General features: G+C 46.5%; 1 pseudogene; it reads right to left on the reverse strand.

Annotated features, from left to right (window-relative positions):
* The window catches only part of LOC142365466 (tyrosine-protein kinase transmembrane receptor ROR2-like), a 99,381-nt pseudogene that overhangs the window by 70,007 nt on the left and 15,881 nt on the right, over positions 1-13,493 (reverse strand).

A 13,493-nucleotide genomic window follows, 5' to 3' on the forward strand; every position in this document is an offset into this window, starting at 1 on the left:
TGTGCTACGTGGAGTAAGTGGGTCGCGCTGATCACACAGCGGGCCCGAATGGGAAACCCCAGTCGCCCAGGAATCCTGGAAGTAATTATGGACTGGCCAGAAGGCAAAGACTTCGGAGTATCGCCAGAGGAGGAGGTGACACGTGCTGAAGAGGCCCCACTGTATAATAAGCTGTCATAAAATGAGAAGCAGTATGCCCTGTTCACGGATGGCTCCTGTCATATAGTGGGGAAGTAGCGGAGGTGGAAGGCTGCTGTATGGAGCCCTACACGACAAGTCGTGGAAACTGCGGAAGGAGAAGGTGAGTCCAGCCAGTTTGCAGACGGGAAAGCCATCCAGCTGGCTTTAGACATTGCCGATTAAGTGGCCAGTGCTCTATCTTTGCACCGACTCCTGGATGGTGGCCAGTGCCCTGTGGGGGTGGCTGCAGCAATGGAAGAAGAACAACTGGCAGCGCAGAGGCAAGCCCATCTGGGCTGCCCCATTGTGGCAAGATATTGCTGCCCAGCTAGAGAAGCTGGTTGTAAAAGTGCATCACGTGGACGCCCGCGTCCCTAAGAGTTGGGCCACTGAGGAACATCAAAACAACCACCAGGTGGATCAGGCTGCCAAGACTGAGGTGGCTCAGGTGGATCTGGACTGGCAACGTAAGGGTGAACTGTTTCTAGCTGGGTGGGCCCATGACACCTCGGGCCACCAAGGAAGAGACGGGACATACAGATGGGCTCGTGACCGATGGGTGGACTTGACCATGGACACCATCGCACAGGTTATCCATGAATGTGAAACATGCGCTGCAATCAAGCAAGCCAAGCGGGTAAAGCCTCAGTGGTATGGAGGACGATGGCTAAAATATAAATATGGGGAGGCTTGGCAGATTGACTCCATCACACTGCCGCAAACCCGCCAAGGCAAGCGCTATATGCTCACAATGGTGGAGACCACCACTGGATGGCTGGAAGCCTACCCTGTACCCCATGCCACCGCCTGGAATGCCATCCTGGGCCTTGAGAAGCAAGTCCTGTGGCGACATGGCACCCCCAAAAGAATTGAGTCAGACAACGGGACTCATTTTCATAACAGCCTCATAGACACCTGGGCCAAAGAACACGGTATCGAGTGGGTGTATCACATCCCCTACTACGCACCAGCCTCTGGAAATGTTGAAAGTTACAATGGACTGCTAAAAACCACTCTGAGAGCAATGCGGGGTGGGACTTTCAAAAATTGGGATACTCATTTAGCAAAGGCCACCTGGTTGGTTAACACGAGAGGAGGGTTGTCGCAGAGCCAGCTGGAACCAGCTACGTCCAGAATAAGGCAGCCTCCTACCTGTTCTGAGAAAGGCTGCCCTTGCAGCCCCTCACAGCTACTAAAACCTTGCCACGTACACCCAATACAGTCTAATAAGCAGTACACAGGTATTTGTCCCTTTCTCACAATTTCTGCTGTTATGAAAATTTCATCTGTGAATGCCTGCTCATAAGCTTTCTCAAATCTCTCTTTTGTTCTAGACACCCTGACGTGGTCTCCCTTTTTGAGCAGAGGTGAAGATTCTTTAATTTGAAACATATCTCCATTTAGAGTTTTCCAAACCCTCACAAAGAGTTTAAAGGGTTCACATACACAGGCCTGGCTCTGATAGTTCTATAGAAGCTATGGTTATAGCTCTTCATAAACTCCGACAACACATCACTGTAGCAAAAACTGTTGTTTACTGTAAAATATCTCATCTTGGCTTTGAGTGTCCTGTTTAAACACTCTATGATGAAGGCTTTTACTTCATCATTAGTAACAGAATGGTGAACATTATGGTGCTTTAACAGATTCTTTAGACTGGTTTAAAAATTCTTTTCCTCAGTCAGTCTGTAATTTCTGAGGCTTGCACCCCCTGCTAAAAATTTTTTTAAAAGCCCCAGCTATTTCAGAACCTGTTTTGAATTTTAGACCAGTGGTCCAGGCATGCTTGGATAATATGGATTAAAATGGATTTAATATCATTGTTTTGTTTGGAAATCTGTTGCATATCCACCAAGTCTGCCAGAACACTGTGCATCCTCCTCTGCCAGAATCACCTTGTTTCTTTTAAAGTGCTTTCTTCAAGCACTGTGTAAGCTGTAAGCATCTTTCATACCTGAAGGGGGCGTACAAGAAAGCTCGAGAAGGACTGTTTACAAGGGTGTGCAGTAACAGGACAAGGGGTAATGGCTTTAAATTGAAAGAGGGTAGATGTGGCATATGACGGCACGGACTCAGCTTGTGGTGCAAGTGAGACCAAGTTTATTTTGCAAGCAGTGCTTTATACATCTTTACCCGGACGTTAGTTCCTGGGAACTTTCTATCCCAATCAGGCAGCTATTTGCACGAGGTTCTCTATTCTACTTCTGTCCAATCAGTAGCCATATCACACACCAGGTCAGCCAATAAGGTTGCTGATCACGCGCTGTCCATGCACTGGCTGACAGTACACAACCGCTGGTTTTTAACTCCTTATCATGTACTCGGCTCCTTCAGCACATCCACAAGTCCTGTTTACTTCAGCATTTTTCTCTTCTGTTTATTACAGCAATCTGCTTTTGTCCCTGTCCTCTACATCTCCCCCGTTCTTATTTAATGAATTTAAAGCAAGCGCTACATTGACATGCGTAAGCATCACTATTGGCATTATGGTCCAGTAACAGCCCCACCACAGTGCAACGCTAAAAACAAACATAAGAACACAAATGCTAATAAAAAGACATAGAGATGTGAAGTGCATAACATAACCTGCCGGGTGTAAAGAAGGGTCAAATTAGCCTGAGAATGGTACATATTGATGGCAAATCTGTTATCTAACATATGGGCGTAGATTGATTTACTTGCATCCAATTTTCTTTTTCTTCCTGTGTGGATGGTGGGACCCAAGCACCGCCTGACCACAACATATCATTATTGCCAGTTGGAGGTGATGCATCCCACCATGCCAGGCGTCGAAATAATGGTGGATCAATGATATGAGCCCAGTAAATTTGCACTTGGGTTATAGGTATACTCATCACACATACAAATATCCATAACATCCAGTATTGGGTATCCATATTACTCACCTAGGCTAAGATCAATGTATCTAAAAGCATGAGTCATTAACTATATAGGCTAAAATCAATGTACATAAAAGCATAAATCTGCAAACTTCACCCCATCTATTCCCTGCTGCATCAAATGCTTCTGCAGCCCCAATAAATCAGAGTCCAAATGCAACATTCCAAAGTCAAAAAATGGAAATAATCAATACCTGCAGAACTTACCAAACCGGAAGGCGCAAAGGCAGTTACTTAGTCCAGACAAATCCGTTAGATCACAGAAACCAAATAAATCCATCAGATCACATAAATACAAACACATAAAATCACACAATTATAGTCGCGACTGCACGTGCACAGGCACACCAACTTTTCAACATAAATCCAAGTATTACAAATAGACAGAGACTTACAAACAGACAGGGACTTACAATAATATTCAACATTTAACAGACAAATCCCCGAGCCTCGGTTTCAGGAAGAGTACTTTCTTTTCAATTCTGTTTTAGAAAGGGCACTTTCCCCTGTCCCTGGGGACCCAGTCCAACACCGCGAAGCCTTCGCCACAACTAACAGGCAGGCAGCAAGAAACAACACTGGAAGAGTGCCTTTACCTTATTAATGGTCCCTGCTCAGAACTTTTCGGTCCAGGGATCGGAGGTTCTCCTCGAGAATCCCTCGGTGCCGGCTGGAGGTCCTGCGATCCCTCGGACCGCTGATGTTCAAGAGCAGGGTCCTACCTGGGTACCCAAAATCTATTACCAGAAAGCAGCAAAATAATTCACTCTCCAAAACTTAACCCCGGAGCCCTAGAAAGCAGGCACTCGCTACTGCAGCGCCAGATGCACATGGGACAGTTCCGCCTAAACGTGTGTACTGTATCATTCCTTTTTTTTTTTTTTTTTTGAACTAATTAGCATATATTGATATCTTAATCAGCTAGAGTGGCTTGCAGTGATAAGGATTCTCTATTTAATACCACAGAGTTGTCTTTAGCCAGCGGCAGGTAAGTAGCATCAGGATCACGTCCTGTCAGTTGCTGACAACGATTCCGACCTTGTGCTATTAAGGACACTATCATGTCTACCTTTGCCTCCTTTCTTGTCCCTGTTTGGGCTCCATTTGTGGCATATGATGGCACGGACTCAGCTTGTGGTACAAGTGAGACCAAGTTTATTTTGCAAGCAGTACTTTATACATCTTTACCCAGTCATTAGTTCCTGGGAACCTTCTATCCCGATAAGGCAGCTATTTGCATGAGGTTCTCTATTCTACCCTTCAGGTACTGGAAGGCTGCTATAAGGTCACCCCAGAGCCTTCTCTTCTCCAGGCTGAACAGCCCCAGCTCCCTCAGCCTGTCCTCATAGGAGAGGCACTCCAGCCCTCTGATCATCTTCGTGGCCCTCCTCTGGACCCGCTCCAACACATCCATGTCCTTCTTATGTTGGGGGCTGCAGAGCTGGATGCAGTACTCCAGGTGGGGTCTCACAAGAGCGGAGTAAAGTGGCAGAATCACCTCTCTCGACCTGCTGGCCACACTTCTCTTGATGCAGCCCAGGATACGGTTGGCTTTCTGGGCTGCAAGCGCACATGTTGAGCTTCTCATCCACCAGTACCCCCAAGAGGGGGTATCCACTGGAAGAGGGCATGTTGGGGTGGGGGGTCACATTTTTACAAAGCCAAAGTCAGAACTGTATTTGGCTCTTGGACATGCATTGCGCTTTCCTGGAGGTCTATTTTTAATCACCTTTGCGTATGCTTGGCATCCCTTTGGTTTTTGGGGTTTTTAATGCACCGGGTCTGACTGGGATGGAGTTAATTTCATAGGAGCCTGTATGGTGCTGTGGTTTTGGATGTGTAACTAAAACAGTGTTGATAACTGTACTGGTTTTGGCTGGGACAGTTAAATTTCATCATAGTAGCTTGTATGGGGCTAAGTTTTAGATTTATGCTGAAACAGAATCTGAAAATATCCTGACAACACAGGGATGTTTTAATTATTGCTGAACAACAGTGCTTACACAGCATCAAGGCCTTTTCTGCTTCTCACACTGCCCAGCCAGTGAGTAGGCTAGGGGTGCACAAAAAGTTGGGAGGGGGCACAGCTGGGACATCTGGTCCCAACTGACCAAAGGGATATTCCATACCATATGATGTCACGCTCAGCAATAAAAAGCTGGGGGTAGAAGGCAAGGGGGGGGGGGGGGGCATTCAGAGTTATGGCGTTTGTCTTCCCAAGTAACCGTTAGGTGCGATAAAGCCCTGCTTTCCTGGAGATGGCTAACAATCTGCCTGCCAGTGGGAAGTAGTGAATGAATTCCCTGTTTTGCTTTGCTTGCGTGTGTGGCTTTTGCTTTACCTATTATAGTATCTTTATCTCAACCCATGAGTTTTCACACCCTTCCGATTCTCTCCCCCATCCCACTGTGAGGGGAGTGAGTGAGCAGCTGTGTGGTGCTTAGCTGTTTACTGGGGTTAAACCATGACAATAACATACCAATATTTTAGCTATTGCTGAACAGTGTTTGCACATTGTCAAGCCTTTTCTCTCTTTCCCACTCTTCCCTCCCCAACAAGCAGACTGGGGGCGGGCAAGAAGTTGAAGGGGACACAGCCAGGACAGCTGACCTGAGATAACCAAAGGGATATTTCATACCGCATGACATCATGCTCAGCAATAAAAGCTTGGGGAAAGAAGGAGGAAGAGGGGCCGTTCGGAGTGATGGTGTTTGTCTTCTTAAGTAACCATTACGTGTACCAATGCCCTCCTTTCCAGGAAGTGACTGGCTAAAGACAACTCTGTGGTATTAAATAGAGAATCCTTATCACTGCAAGCCACTCTAGCTGATTAAGATATCAATATATGCTAATTAGTTCAAAAAAAAAAAAAAAAAGGAATGATACAGTACACACGTTTAGGCGGAACTGTCCCATGTGCATCTGGCGCTGCAGTAGCGAGTGCCTGCTTTCTAGGGCTCCGGGGTTAAGTTTTGGAGAGTGAATTATTTTGCTGCTTTCTGGTAATAGATTTTGGGTACCCAGGTAGGACCCTGCTCTTGAACATCAGCGGTCCGAGGGATCGCAGGACCTCCAGCCGGCACCGAGGGATTCTCGAGGAGAACCTCCGATCCCTGGACCGAAAAGTTCTGAGCAGGGACCATTAATAAGGTAAAGGCACTCTTCCAGTGTTGTTTCTTGCTGCCTGCCTGTTAGTTGTGGCGAAGGCTTCGCGGTGTTGGACTGGGTCCCCAGGGACAGGGGAAAGTGCCCTTTCTAAAACAGAATTGAAAAGAAAGTACTCTTCCTGAAACCGAGGCTCGGGGATTTGTCTGTTAAATGTTGAATATTATTGTAAGTCCCTGTCTGTTTGTAAGTCTCTGTCTATTTGTAATACTTGGATTTATGTTGAAAAGTTGGTGTGCCTGTGCACGTGCAGTCGCGACTATAATTGTGTGATTTTATGTGTTTGTATTTATGTGATCTGATGGATTTATTTGGTTTCTGTGATCTAACGGATTTGTCTGGACTAAGTAACTGCCTTTGCGCCTTCCGGTTTGGTAAGTTCTGCAGGTATTGATTATTTCCATTTTTTGACTTTGGAATGTTGCATTTGGACTCTGATTTATTGGGGCTGCAGAAGCATTTGATGCAGCAGGGAATAGATGGGGTGAAGTTTGCAGATTTATGCTTTTATGTACATTGATTTTAGCCTATATAGTTAATGACTCATGCTTTTAGATACATTGATCTTAGCCTAGGTGAGTAATATGGATACCCAATACTGGATGTTATGGATATTTGTATGTGTGATGAGTATACCTATAACCCAAGTGCAAATTTACTGGGCTCATATCATTGATCCACCATTATTTCGACGCCTGGCATGGTGGGATGCATCACCTCCAACTGGCAATAATGATATGTTGTGGTCAGGCGGTGCTTGGGTCCCACCATCCACACAGAAAGAAAAAGAAAATTGGATGCAAGTAAATCAATCTACGCCCATATGTTAGATAACAGATTTGCCATCAATATGTACCATTCTCAGGCTAATTTGACCCTTCTTTACACCCGGCAGGTTATGTTATGCACTTCACATCTCTATGTCTTTTTATTAGCATTTGTGTTCTTATGTTTGTTTTTAGCGTTGCACTGTGGTGGGGCTGTTACTGGACCATAATGCCAATAGTGATGCTTACGCATGTCAATGTAGCGCTTGCTTTAAATTCATTAAATAAGAACGGGGGAGATGTAGAGGACAGGGACAAAAGCAGATTGCTGTAATAAACAGAAGAGAAAAATGCTGAAGTAAACAGGACTTGTGGATGTGCTGAAGGAGCCGAGTACATGATAAGGAGTTAAAAACCAGCGGTTGTGTACTGTCAGCCAGTGCATGGACAGCGCGTGATCAGCAACCTTATTGGCTGACCTGGTGTGTGATATGGCTACTGATTGGACAGAAGTAGAATAGAGAACCTCGTGCAAATAGCTGCCTGATTGGGATAGAAAGTTCCCAGGAACTAACGTCCGGGTAAAGATGTATAAAGCACTGCTTGCAAAATAAACTTGGTCTCACTTGCACCACAAGCTGAGTCCGTGCCGTCATATGCCACATCTACCCTCTTTCAATTTAAAGCCATTACCCCTTGTCCTGTTACTGCACACCCTTGTAAACAGTCCTTCTCGAGCTTTCTTGTACGCCCCCTTCAGGTATGAAAGATGCTTACAGCTTACACAGTGCTTGAAGAAAGCACTTTAAAAGAAACAAGGTGATTCTGGCAGAGGAGGATGCACAGTGTTCTGGCAGACTTGGTGGATATGCAACAGATTTCCAAACAAAACAATGATATTAAATCCATTTTAATCCATATTATCCAAGCATGCCTGGACCACTGGTCTAAAATTCAAAACAGGTTCTGAAATAGCTGGGGCTTTTAAAAAAATTTTTAGCAGGGGGTGCAAGCCTCAGAAATTACAGACTGACTGAGGAAAAGAATTTTTAAACCAGTCTAAAGAATCTGTTAAAGCACCATAATGTTCACCATTCTGTTACTAATGATGAAGTAAAAGCCTTCATCATAGAGTGTTTAAACAGGACACTCAAAGCCAAGATGAGATATTTTACAGTAAACAACAGTTTTTGCTACAGTGATGTGTTGTCGGAGTTTATGAAGAGCTATAACCATAGCTTCTATAGAACTATCAGAGCCAGGCCTGTGTATGTGAACCCTTTAAACTCTGTGAGGGTTTGGAAAACTCTAAATGGAGATATGTTTCAAATTAAAGAATCTTCACCTCTGCTCAAAAAGGGAGACCACGTCAGGGTGTCTAGAACAAAAGAGAGATTTGAGAAAGCTTATGAGCAGGCATTCACAGATGAAATTTTCATAACAGCAGAAATTGTGAGAAAGGGACAAATACCTGTGTACTGCTTATTAGACTGTATTGGGTGTACGTGGCAAGGTTTTAGTAGCTGTGAGGGGCTGCAAGGGCAGCCTTTCTCAGAACAGGTAGGAGGCTGCCTTATTCTGGACGTAGCTGGTTCCAGCTGGCTCTGCGACAACCCTCCTCTCGTGTTAACCAACCAGGTGGCCTTTGCTAAATGAGTATCCCAATTTTTGAAAGTCCCACCCCGCATTGCTCTCAGAGTGGTTTTTAGCAGTCCATTGTAACTTTCAACATTTCCAGAGGCTGGTGCGTAGTAGGGGATGTGATACACCCACTCGATACCGTGTTCTTTGGCCCAGGTGTCTATGAGGCTGTTATGAAAATGAGTCCCGTTGTCTGACTCAATTCTTTTGGGGGTGCCATGTCGCCACAGGACTTGCTTCTCAAGGCCCAGGATGGCATTCCAGGCGGTGGCATGGGGTACAGGGTAGGCTTCCAGCCATCCAGTGGTGGTCTCCACCATTGTGAGCATATAGCGCTTGCCTTGGCGGGTTTGCGGCAGTGTGATGGAGTCAATCTGCCAAGCCTCCCCATATTTATATTTTAGCCATCGTCCTCCATACCACTGAGGCTTTACCCGCTTGGCTTGCTTGATTGCAGCGCATGTTTCACATTCATGGATAACCTGTGCGATGGTGTCCATGGTCAAGTCCACCCATCGGTCACGAGCCCATCTGTATGTCCCGTCTCTTCCTTGGTGGCCCGAGGTGTCATGGGCCCACCCAGCTAGAAACAGTTCACCCTTACGTTGCCAGTCCAGATCCACCTGAGCCACCTCAGTCTTGGCAGCCTGATCCACCTGCTGGTTGTTTTGATGTTCCTCAGTGGCCCAACTCTTAGGGACGCGGGCGTCCACGTGATGCACTTTTACAACCAGCTTCTCTAGCTGGGCAGCAATATCTTGCCACAATGGGGCAGCCCAGATGGGCTTGCCTCTGCGCTGCCAGTTGTTCTTCTTCCATTGCTGCAGCCACCCCCACAGGGCACTGGCCACCATCCAGGAGTCGGTGCAAAGATAGAGCACTGGCCACTTAATCGGCAATGTCTAAAGCCAGCTGGATGGCTTTCCCGTCTGCAAACTGGCTGGACTCACCTTCTCCTTCCGCAGTTTCCACGACTTGTCGTGTAGGGCTCCATACAGCAGCCTTCCACCTCCGCTACTTCCCCACTATATGACAGGAGCCATCCGTGAACAGGGCATACTGCTTCTCATTTTATGACAGCTTATTATACAGTGGGGCCTCTTCAGCACGTGTCACCTCCTCCTCTGGCGATACTCCGAAGTCTTTGCCTTCTGGCCAGTCCATAATTACTTCCAGGATTCCTGGGCGACTGGGGTTTCCCATTCGGGCCCGCTGTGTGATCAGCGCGACCCACTTACTCCACGTAGCACCAGTGGCATGATGTGTAGAGGGGACCCTCTCTTTGAACATCCAGCCCAGCACCGGCAGTCGGGGTGCTAAGAGGAGTTGTGCTTCAGTGCTAACCACTTCCGAAGCAGCTCGAATGCCTTCATATGCTGCCAGAATCTCTTTTTCATTTGCAGTAAAGCAGTACTCGGATCCTCTGTATCCCCGGCTCCAAAGCCCCAGGGGTCGACCTCGAGTCTCCCCTGGTGCTTTCTGCCAGAGACTCCGGGTTGGGCCATTCTTCCCGGCTGCGGTGTAGAGCATGTTTTTAACATGTTGTCCTGACCGGACTGGACTAAGGGCTACGGCATGTACTATTTCTTGTTTAATTTGTTCAAAGGCTTGCCGTTGCTCAGGGCTCCATTCAAAATCGTTCTTCTTCCGGGTCATTAGACAGAGAGGGCTTACAATCTGGCTGTAATTTGGGATGTGCATCCTCCAAAAACCCACAACACCTAAGAAGGCTTTTGCTTCCTTTTTGCTGGTTGGTGGAGACATAGCTACTATTTTGTTGATGACATCCATTGGGATTTGACGACACCCATCCTGCCATTTTATTCCTAAAAACTGATTGATTTGTCAGAGTCCCAGCAAAAAAACTCCCATCCCCGGGGAGGGCAGTGAGCCACCCTGCCCGGCGGGTACTAGCGATTCAATGCCTCCCTGGTAAAGTCAACGAACCTACTATTGCCCTTCCCATTGGACCCCAAAAAATATCAACCGAATTTCTCATCGATACCGGGGCCCAAATGTCAGTAATCACTAATAAAACAGCACAACTTTTGGGCATAAAACCCACCCAACGCAAAGTCAAATTTATGGGGATTGATGGTGTGATAAAAACATGCTCCACTGCAAAAATTACCCTCTGGTTACCAGGAGAACAGAGAATTACCAGGAAAGAAGTGTTAGTGGGTGCTGCACACACTAATCTTTTAGGATTTGGTTTGCTGCGCGGGCGAGTGTGGAAACTCCCCGATGGAACTGTGTGGAGTTTTGCAGGACATGAAAAGGGGTTAGGCACAGCGACATTGAGTCTGCTAGAAACCTCCATACCGTTACCCCCTTCTAAAATCACTAACGTTCGGCAATGCCCGTTGCCAGCAGCGGCACTTACCGGTATTGACGGGGTGGTAGTAGAATTGGAAAAAAGAGGTATCATTGAAAGGACTCATTCACCTTACAATTCACCAGTGTGGCCAGTAAAGAAACCCACCGGACAGTGGCGTTTCACAGTAGATTATCGACGCCTAAATGCCAATACTGCACCCCTAACTGCTGCGGTTCCGAATATTGCTGAAGTGGTGACAATAATACAAGGAGCTGCCCATTCCTGGATGGCTGCCTTAGATGTTAAAGACATGTTTTTCATGATTCCCCTCTGCGAGCAGGACAAAGCACAGTTTGCATTCACTTGGAAAGGCATCCAATATACTTTTAAATGACTTCCACAGGGGAATAAACATTCCCCCACCATCGCTCACAATGCTTTGGCTGAGGTTTTAGCAGAGATCCCTGTTTCTCCTGGATGTACAGTATACCAGCACATTGGTGATATCCTGATAGGGGGAGAGGATCAAGAGAGAGTAAAAGACACCATGGAAAAGATCCGGACAACACTGCTTGAATTGGGACTGGAAATTCCAGACTCAAAGTGTCAGGGACCTGCACAGGAAGTTAAATTCCTGGGGGTCTGGTAGATTAAAGGAGCTGCTTCTGTCCCTCAGGATACCCTGAAAAAAATAGAAGGAGGACAAAATCCACCTAATGTGAAGGAGCTGCAGCAAATTCTAGGAGCTCTAAGTTATTGGTGCAAACATATTCCTGGCTTCTCCATTATTGCTCGTCCCCTTTATAATTTGCTCAAAAAGGGAAAATCATGGGAATGGACTGATCAGCATACTAATGCACTAGGATCATTGATAAAGGAGTTAAGGTTACTCCAACAACTTGGTCCTATACACCCGACTGACCCTGTCCATGCAGAATGAGGGTTCAGTGAGCACGGTTCTCATTGTAACTTATGGCAGAAGGGACCAGCAGGGCCAGAGAGACCTCTGGAGTTTAGCTCTCACTCCTTTAATGATACTGAAAGAAGATATTCAGATCTTGAGAAAGGTTTGCTGTCCTTAGTGCGAGCATTGAAACGAGCAGAACAAATAAGGAGAGAACAGAGTGTGATCATTCGGGGCCCTTTCCGTCTCCTAGACGTAGTCCGTAAAGGAACAGCACCACCAGCCGACATTGCCCAGAAACCCACAGTTAGGAAGTGGTATGCTTATCTTGAAGGTATTAATGAAATAATGCCAATTTCCGAAGGCAGTGCTAAAGTATCCAAGCTGCAAAAGGGCATAGACAGTACCCTATTGTTCCAACCTTCACCAAACAAACCATCCCCGATCCACGAAGCACCTTCTTTACAGGAGGGCAGTGATCTCACGGGAGTGTGGTTCACAGATGCCTCATCTCATCGAGAGAACAATAAGTGGAAATACAAAGCCGTAGCGCTGGAGGTAGCTATGGGAGAAAGAGTGTCTGAAACAGGTGAAGGTAGTGCACAGGTGGGGGAACTCAGAGCGGTCCTATTGGCTGCACAGCATGGGGCTAATCACATTTACACTGATTCATATGCTGTCTTTAAGGGAGCCACCGAATGGATAGGTCACTGGGCGGCCAATGATTGGCAGGTGAACAGGGTTCCAGTTTGGGAAACCGATAGCTGGAAGCAATTGTTGGAAATAGGAGAAAAGAGAGTGTTGCACATCGGTTGGGTAAAAGGTCATGATCGCTCCAACACGATTACTGCTCAGTTCAATCAACAGGTAGATAGCCTCACACAGCTGCAACAAATTGACATCGTGGACGACGGCCAAGAATGGGAATGCTTGCTCGAATGGTTACACGTTAAGCGTGGCCACACCAGACGAGCAGACTTATATCGGGAAGGTTTAGCCTGAGGATAACCCGTATCAGTTAAACTGTGTGAACAAGTAGTAACTGCCTGTTCGCAATGTCGTTTACGGATCAATAGAGATCATCCCAGTAAGGCACCTCCCTTACACATTCGGGACAAGAAAACATTGTGGCACTCCTGGAAAATTTATTATATCGGACCTTTAAGACCCTCAGGCAAAAGGAAATATATCCTAGTAGGAGTGGAAATCATCTCTGGCCTCACTATGGCCACTAGTGTAGAATCAGCCACAGGGGAGAACACAGTAAAGGCCCTTAAGGGGTGGTTCAGCACACTCCCCCTTCCAGAGGAAATCCAAAGTGATAACAGTTCACACTTTACAGCTACAGTGGTACAAGATTGGGCCAAGGAGGAAGGGATTTGGTGGGTATTCCACACTCCCTGTTATCCTCAGGCGAATGACATTGTTGAGTGCGCCAATGGATTGGTTAAGCGCTTTGCGAAAACTCATGAGCCTGAATGGCATCTGCGACTACCTAATGCCATCTATCAACTAAATAACAGATGGAGTGGAGATGGTTGCCCCAAAATGAAGGCTTTCTGTGTAACAGCTACCACTATTACTCCAAAAATACACACCAAACCGGGAGAATACCCTAC

The sequence above is a fragment of the Opisthocomus hoazin genome, chromosome W (genome assembly GCF_030867145.1).
Source record: "Opisthocomus hoazin isolate bOpiHoa1 chromosome W, bOpiHoa1.hap1, whole genome shotgun sequence".
Lineage (NCBI taxonomy): Eukaryota > Metazoa > Chordata > Aves > Opisthocomiformes > Opisthocomidae > Opisthocomus > Opisthocomus hoazin.